Source organism: Lycium barbarum, chromosome 3 (assembly GCF_019175385.1).
Source record: "Lycium barbarum isolate Lr01 chromosome 3, ASM1917538v2, whole genome shotgun sequence".
NCBI classification, from domain to species: domain Eukaryota; kingdom Viridiplantae; phylum Streptophyta; class Magnoliopsida; order Solanales; family Solanaceae; genus Lycium; species Lycium barbarum.
This window is the reverse complement of record NC_083339.1, coordinates 51,695,241-51,704,251: the sequence shown is the minus strand read 5'-3', so window position 1 is coordinate 51,704,251 and position 9,011 is coordinate 51,695,241. Positions and strand designations below refer to the sequence as shown.

The following is a 9,011-nucleotide window of genomic DNA, read 5'->3' as shown; positions in this document are numbered from 1 at the left end:
CTAGACCTGAAATGGGGGCAGAATTTTTTAGGAGGACCTCAAAAATTCTACCAGTTCAAGAAGCTCAACAACAAGACCTGCTCGAAGATCAGAAGACTTCGTTCAAAGAAATACGCATCATGACATTGAAAATAAAGAACAGATTTTGCTTAAAAGAAACGACATTTTTTTTACTTACTTTGCATTAGATTAGTATAAGCTCGCGCTAAAACCATCTCTCGACCCGCTGAGGCGAGGAAATTCAAGTGGACGATCAAGGAAGACACTAGACGAAAGGACGATGACGCTAGTCGGCCTTTTAGGGAAACTGACAATTTTTCTGTGACCGCAGGTCTTTATAAAAGAAAAACGGAAGCATCATCAACCGGTTCATCAGTCGCAGAAGTGAGGATGCAGATTCAACTAAGTGACAGATAGCCAAAAAGGGTCATGAGATGGACGGATAGAGGCGTATCCAAACAAAGGGGGCCACACAAGGAATGAATGGTAAAGATATATCCGACCAAAAGGGTCATATGAAGAATGATTGATAAGGACATATCCGACCAGAAGGGTCATGCAGAAAATGAATGATAAAACATATCTAACCACAAGGGTCATCGAAAATAAGCACAAAACATATCCGACTGCAAGAGTCATAGTCAATACGACGAGCGAAAGAAAGATTATCCAGCCAGAAGGGCCATATCTGCCGTCTTTAAATTCTTTTCAAATTCCTCCATTTCCTTACATTCCTTTCAATTAATTTCATACAAACTGCCAAAAAGGTCATTTCATTCAAACTGCCAAAAGGGCCATTTCATACAAACACCCAAAAGAGACATTCATTCAAACGGCCGAAAGTGCCATTCATTCAAACGGCCAAAAGAGCCATTTCATTCAAAATGCCAAAAGGGCATAATGCCAAGAGGGCCATACCAATTCATACAAACAGCCAAAAGGGCCATTCATACAAACAACCAAAAGGGCCATACATGAAATCACATAGTATATCTACAATGCTATCAAATTCAGGAAACGAGTGCGCAACCGCCAGAAAGGAGCCGGCTTTCTGAACCAGATCCACGCGAATTGCAAAGAAAATGTGGAATTTTTTCTTATGCAGCCGACCAAGATAGGGTACCCACGAGAGTCAAGCTCTCCGGTCAGGATTTGGAAGCCCTCCGACCTCAAGCTCAGCCATAGTTTGTTTGTTATCTTCTTTCTTTATTAAAAAACGGTGATCGGTCGAACACACACCAGGAAAATCTAAAGGTATTCCATCATAATGGATACACTCTTCTCCAGTGAGTCGAACTACATATGACCTGATTCCCAAAAATCAGGGATATGTAGGCAAGCTCAAAGCTGGAGAATCGATCACATTCTAACAGCCGTCCAAAGAAATCCCGGTAATTATACCGGAAATCTTAGGACTTTTCCTTCAAATCACTTTAAAAGTCTTTTGTCAAGTCGAATTATAAGTGGCCTGAATTTTTATATCTCCAGTGAGTCGAACTACACGTGACCTGATTCCTAAAAATCAGGGATATGTAGGCAAGCTCAAAGCTGGAGAATCGATCACATTCTAACAGCCGTCCAAAGAAATCCCGGTAATTATACCGGAAATCTTAGGACTTTTCCTTGAAATCACTTTAAAAGTCTTTTGTCAAGTCAAATTATAAGTGACCTGAATTTTTATATAACCCGAGATATGTAGGAAACCCAGAAGCCAGGGTCCGACCACATGTGTTAAAAACTATTTTGAAAGCTTGCATGAGTCAGGGTAGTCAAAATTTAGGGTTAGTCAATTTTTGTTGCTCAGGGATAGACTCGCCATCCCCGAACACCGAAGGGGCAGTTGTTGACACCTAATTTTTGACCTCTCGTAAATTACTTTAGTTAATCAAAGACCCTGGATGACAAGATAAAATAAATTCGGAATTTTGAAAGTTAAGTTGATTTTATAAATTAACAAACCAATTATTAATTCCATAAATCATTTGAGAATTAATAAATGCATTTATGATATTTCCTGAAATGTTTACATTTTTAAGATAATTATTTATTTAGTAAAAAAGGAAAATATGAAGTATCTTATCTTACTAATCTAGGGAAATTTGATTGAGTGAAGAATTTACCATTTTATCCCTTAATTTGTAATGTTGTGCCCATATTTGCTTAATTGTTCCTATTCTGTCTGATTATGTCTGCATTTGTTTTATTTTAGTCATGACCACAATTGAAATGATCCAATTCATGGAATCAAGGCAATTAGAGTCATTTTCTGCAAAATTAGCTCATTAGTGGCTTTAATTGAGTTAACCAAATTCATTGGTTCAAATTAGTTAAGTATACTATTGCAATTTAAATCCAATTAATTAATTAGGCTAAGTGTAGCCATGATTGAAATATTCAATTGGATTAGAATTTAATAAGGCTAAGTTTATAAAGTTTAAATTAGCTGCGTAATTAATTGGTTTTAAATTAAACCTAGGCTATGTTTTAAAATAGGTTATATTTGAAATAATTATTTGTTATGTTTTTAAGTTTGTAGCCGTTTTAATTTATGTCCTCAAAAGTCTGTCCCTAAGGACATTTTTGCAAGTTTTAAATTATTAGTCGTGTTTGATTTAAGTCCTTAAATAAATGTCCCTACTGGATATTTTTGCAACATCTTTTAACATAGGGCAGGTCCAGCCCAATATAGGCCAGACCCGGCCCATCCGAGCTATTAAGGGGGAATACCCTACACTTATTTTCATTTACACAATATAGAAAGAGGAAAGGAAGGGGGGGGGGGGGGGGGGGGGGGAGGAACCTAGAAGGTTCCCCCTATTGCCATTTTCGTGAAACCCTAGGGCACTGCCCCATTTTTCTCCTCCTCTTTCATACCAAATCGATGCAAATACAGAGGGGCTGAACTGCAATCAGCTTTTGCATGTTTTATTCCATGAAAGGTCAACATCCTTTTCATTTTTTCACTCGATGAAGAAGGGGAGGGAGAAGGAGCCCTTGACCCGCAGGAGGAATTATTCAATCACATAGTTTGGGCTCCTAGAATATGGAGCCCTTGGGGCTTTCCATTTGATTTCACAGGTTTCTACATATTCATACCTAACGATTTTCCACAAAGTGGTGACGAAACGTATAACTTGTACAAATCTTTCCCTTTTCCAAGTCAATCCGATCCATTCGTTCGTAGAGCTATTTACTCGATCGCAGACATTTCTGGAACACCTTTAACAGAGAGGCAAATAGTCCATTTTGAAAGAACTTATTGTCAACCTCTTTCATTTTGAATTTGATAAATGTATTGCTTGTGAAGTATGTGTACGTGTATGTCCTATAGATTTACCCGTTGTTGATTGGAAGTTGGAAACTGATATTTGGAAAATCCAGAAAGGCATTTCGGGAATCGGCCTAATTCTATACCTGGCAAAAACACTATTTTCCAATTTTTGCTTGTGCAACAACGATATTTAGCTATGCAGCAATATATATGCACAACAAAAATGTGCCGTACAACAGCCTTTTTTTTTTTATACATATGACGATACATATACAGCAACAAAGGTACATATTTCCATCTTTGGAGGAGCAATAGAGTGACTTTTATTTACATAGCAGCAACACCACTTCAAATGGATATAGCATCAACGTGAATGTCAATTGTAGTAGCAGCTACATGAGTAGGTATTTTACGGAAGAAGAATATTTCTTGGCACATAAGGTAATAATTCTCCACTCCTAGATATATTTAAATTCATCTACATCATAGTTAAATTGTGAGACGGAAACTACGAAATTAATTACGAAAAATCGGATAAATTGTTATTGTTATCATGTGGACTATTTGGTGATTGTTATGAATTATTTTGTAGGCTGGAATATTATAGGATTGGCTGCAGTTGTAATCAAAAAATTAATTATGTGAATAATTTGTTAAATTTTTGGATTTAGTGGAAGACTAAAAAGGGTTAGCTAAGGAATTAAATGGATAAGTGGGAAAGGACCCTTTCCGCGTGGGAGCCACTCAATAAAGGTTGAAATGATTCATTCTTCATATACGTATTTGGTGGCAATCATAAAATAGTTTTAGAATTTATAATTTTTAAGGGTGGGCCCCACATTCCAATAAATAAAGGAAAGATAGTTCATTGAGTTTTCAACTTGCAAAGTTAATTCCCTTAAACTTGCAGCAAGCATGATCAACAAAATAGCAATACAATTACTTTTAAACTTATACCTTTACTTTATCAATTCTCATTGAAGATGAATAACTGTACATCAACTCTTTTAAGGTAGCCCATCTTGAATTTAAGATATTCATCAAATTGAGTGGAGGTAGCAATGAAAACTATATGCATCAACGTGTTGTGTTTATTTCCAAGTCGTCGAAGCCGCTTGTTTCTTAGAAGCTTGAGGAAGAGCGGACAAATTCCATCTCATTTACGGTTAACGTGAGAATTGGACGGACTGGTTCTGTGGTAGCTATTTAAAAGGAAGTATATAAGACTTGCAGGTTCAAGAAATGAGACATGGGATGAGTGAGTAAGCGATGAGGTATGTAAAGCTGTCCCTTCCTTCTTTTGGCATGTCTTAGACTTAAGTGATGACTGATATGAACTTTGGGGTAATTCCATTCGTAAGCTTTGAGTGATATTTATGATTCTTATTCACTTCTTGATATTACAATTCTCAAGTGATTGAGCCTCCCTTTTCAGTTTTCTGTACGTTGGATAATAGTCGATGTCTATCCATTCCTATTCTGGGGAACTCTATGATAACTAATGTTCGGATTTCTATAAGGTGTTTCATACTATATTGACGTATGACTATGATTCCTAAGGCTCTTGATATACTTTATGATGACATTCGAAGGATGTTGATGTGGTACCGAGTGACATTCGAAAGATATTTGATACGACTATTGTCTTGATTTTCAAATGATAACTCGTGTTGATTATTCCATTGAGTCTTTGAAAATGTTTAAATTTGCATATAGTTGCTCACTACTCTGCTCGTGCGTGCCTCAATATGTCTTTCACTGAGTCCCGAGCCAGGATATGTTTTCGTGCACAGCTTCACTGCATTGTTCACCGAGTCCCTCACTAGAGGGCCAGGACACGTTATATGTATATGTATATGACGATATGATGACATGATGATACGGTGATGGCGGCCAGGATGGCATATGATGACTTTATCCACCGAGCCCCTTACTAGAGTGCCGGGACATGTTATATATATATATATATATATATATATATATATATATATATATGTGTGTGTGTATGTGTGTGTGTGTGTGTGTGTGTGTGTGTGTGTGTGCGTGCGTGATGATGATATGATTTTATTTACCGAGTCCCTCACTATAAGGCCTGGACATGTTATATATACATACGTACAGGATGATTATCTAATTATGTTACTACGTCCCATAACGGGCTGAGTATGATATATGATATTGACATGCATGATTTATGTTTCAATGGCAAGCATTTTGGTATTCTGGATATTGTATTCGTGTTCTGTACTCCTCATTTCAGATATGATCCTGTTTACTGTATTTCATGCTTTACATGCTCAGTACATATTCCGTACTGACCCCCTTTCTTCGAGGGGGCTGCGTTTCATGCCCGCAGGTGCAGATACCCGTTTCGGTGATCCGCCAGCTTAAGACTCCCTTTCTGCTATCTTGGAGAGCTCCGTTGTTCCAGAGTTCAGCTTTTGGTACAGACCCTTTTTGATGTATACATGTATATGTTGCTTAAGGGTACGACGGGGCCCTGTCCCGTCATATTTCACTGTTGAAACTCTTAGAGGTCTGTAGACATGTATGTGGGTTGTGTTCAGACGTGATCAGTTGTGCGTATTATCAGTATGCGTGTTTTATCGTTGTAGCAGCCTTGCCGACTTGCACATATTGTCATGTTGTGGTAGCCTTGTCGGCTTGCGTAGAACAATGATATACACAGTGGCAGCCTCGTCGGCTTGCGTACGTCATTATGTTGTGATTGACTGAGGATCTATAATATCAGTCCAATTATGTTGACAGGTACATATGGGTGTCCAGCTCGGGCACTAGTCACGGCCTACGGGACTGGGTCGTGACAAAAATGGTATCAGAGTAGTTCGTCCTCGGAGTGTCTACAGACAGTGTCTAGTAGAGTCTTGTTTATCGGTGTGTTGTGCACCATAACCAGGAAGCTACAGGACATTTAGGATGTTACCTTCTTTCATATCTCAGATCGTGCGATAGAGCCCAGCCATAGGAAATGAAATTTCTTTTACTAACCCTTGATTTCAGCTCAAGAACGGTATCGACAGAAGAAAGCGACCGATAATATTGGTAGTTACAAAGTACACGGGTAAGTAACGGTGCGAAAGAGGCATGTTGGATAAGGTAAGAATATTGAATTATGATTGAAATGTAAAGTTGGAGGATGAAAGAGAAGGTGGATAGGAAAGTATAACATAACAGACCGTTAAAGGATGAGGTACGTCTCGAGGTGCGGTATGTGAGGTAAGTCCCGACACCTTTATACTTTTTCTGGAAATTGGAAGCCCTCTGTGGCTATGATACAATATGATATATGCGTATATATGTTGGCCCTGTGAGGCATTGTTGGTATTTCCTGCGTGCAGGTTTTGGGATAGTAAGAAGTACAGAGGAAACTCTGCCAAATTTTTTCTAGAAATAAAAAGAGAATGAGATATAAGTTTGTAATATGTCTTGAAGGGTCGCGTCAATAGTAGTGATAGGATTTGACTAAGTTGCGAGTACGGCTGACCTCGAGGAATAAGTTAACTACTAAATTGATAATGATAGCAATTAGGAGGTCGAGACAAAAAAAAATGTATGTTTACGTTTTTTTACACGATGTGCATAAATATGAACTATGCATGTGAAGTAGTAAATGAATTGGTAAGCACATGATAGACGTTGGTTAAGTATAAAGTAATATAATGTGATTGGTGTAGAGCAATTAGGGAATAATTAACGGGAGTGAAAAGAGAGCATAGAAAGTTGAAAAATTATGTGCAGGATTGCTAAAGAACTTGAAGGATGAAAAATATGGTTGTGGAGTTAGAGTAACGATGTTTTGATGATAGAAGATTGTGGTCAACGATGTATATATTGCAATAATTAGTAAAAATGACAAATGGATTAATAATGTAAGTACATGTATTGCATAAGATGAAATGTAAGCATAAATAAAAAAAAAAGGTATATAAGAATGTACATGACAACAGTAAGAAAAACATTAATTCGAGACAATTCAAGAAGAATAAGATAAGCTAACACAAAGAACTTGAACATTGACAATAGAAAGTTGAATACTACCATTCTTTCGCGTTGACTCTTCCGCGGAGTAGCCTAAAGAATCGCCTTTTGCTTATTACTCCTATAGAGCGAGAGATTCGGCAACATTCACTGAGTAAAAACAAACCTCCACTTTCTTTCATAAGAAAACTTCTTGTAAGTATATATGCTTAAGTTACAATAGTCAAAGTGGATTCAATATTTTAATTTTAGTGGTCCTAGTTCAAAATTATATCACAAGGTAAATAATTTACTGATGTCAAATCTATTATTTGTGTTTATTCACATGTCTGAGCACATTTTTGTTAGAGTGGTTTACAAATGAGGGCCCAAGTCCCACCACTAAGTAATCTTGGTCTTTTGAAATAATTATCATCTGTAAAGTTTTCTTCTGTGGTCCCATATCTCTTGGAGGGGGTGCACTTGGTTTTATTCTTGCGTGGTTCTACAACTACAATGTTTACAAGTAGTGTGGTCGCAATTGTTGTTTAATGAAAAGTAATATGCGCATTTGTCTAAGAATTAATTAAATGAAAAGAAAAAAGAAGCATGAAAACTTGTTAGTTCACGATGGTCCAAGAATTTTCAAGATTATAGTAAGGACATCTCGCACGTGAGAATCCCTCTAAAGTATGTATGTTGGTCTTCTGTGTTAATCAAAGATTTATGTTTTTGATAAATATACCCAATATATAAGGGTATTGATCACCAGTCACCTTTTACCTTCCTTATAACATAAAATATAGGGAGAGAGGAAGATTAAAGGTTGTTATGTATGTAGTAAAATGATTTAATTTTGAAAAAAAAATTGACATAGAAAAATGAAGAAATAGTATGAGAAAAAGTGATTAGTAAAGGGGATAAAGAAAGGCATCAATAGTGAAAGAAATACTAGAGAGAAAAGGGAGAAAGATAACTTATAAAGAGTAGAAAGTGACAAAAAAATAGCAAATAAATAGATGTAATGATACGTGTAATAGCAGCAAGGGAATAGAGACGTAAAAATAGCAATTGATGAAAAGACTTATTATATAATGTTGATGATGAGATAGTACAGAAATAATCGTAAGAAACATGATACAGACTATAATAAAAAGGTGTTGGTGAAAAACAACAAAAATTACGAATAGGATGAAAATTACTATAGAGAAAATATATAATGAATATTAGATTTTTGATATTGTTAACAATTACAGTAAAACAAACAGTGTATAGATAAGACACGAGAACTAGAGAAGAGGAAAGAATACAGACATACAGTGTGTTAGATAGACAAAGAAATAAAATGGTTGATTTAATGTATGTGATATAAGGAACTAGAATAATGACAAAAGATAGTGAGAGAGACAGAAACTGAGAAAATGAATAAATTAGAACAAAAAGAAACAAAAAGCAAATGTAAGATGTTGACAGAAGAATGACATAAAGGAATAGAAATAATAGCTACATGAATAATAACACAAGACAGAAATTGAACGCATATGGAAGGAGAGGAAATTTAGGTACAGAGATGCAAATACAGAAAAGAGATGAAGTTTTGGTTATAGTTATAATGACTACGGGATAAAAGAAGAAGGTGTAAAATGACATAAGTTGTAATAGATAATGATGACAGGGACAAAACATGCTGGAAGCTGCAGCGCAGACAATAATGTAAGTTGCAGTGTGTAATACTATGTAAAACAAATACTATTTTAATTAG

General features: G+C 36.2%; 1 long non-coding RNA gene across 1 annotated transcript; it reads left to right on the top strand.

The window, feature by feature from the left end:
- The first annotated feature begins 3,438 nt into the window (after positions 1 to 3,438).
- LOC132633875 (uncharacterized) lies at positions 3,439 to 5,858 on the top strand. The gene is made up of 3 exons (XR_009579900.1): positions 3,439 to 3,712; positions 4,284 to 4,545; positions 5,628 to 5,858. It is a non-coding gene; the product is annotated as an uncharacterized LOC132633875 (long non-coding RNA).
- The last annotated feature ends 3,153 nt before the right edge of the window (positions 5,859 to 9,011 follow it).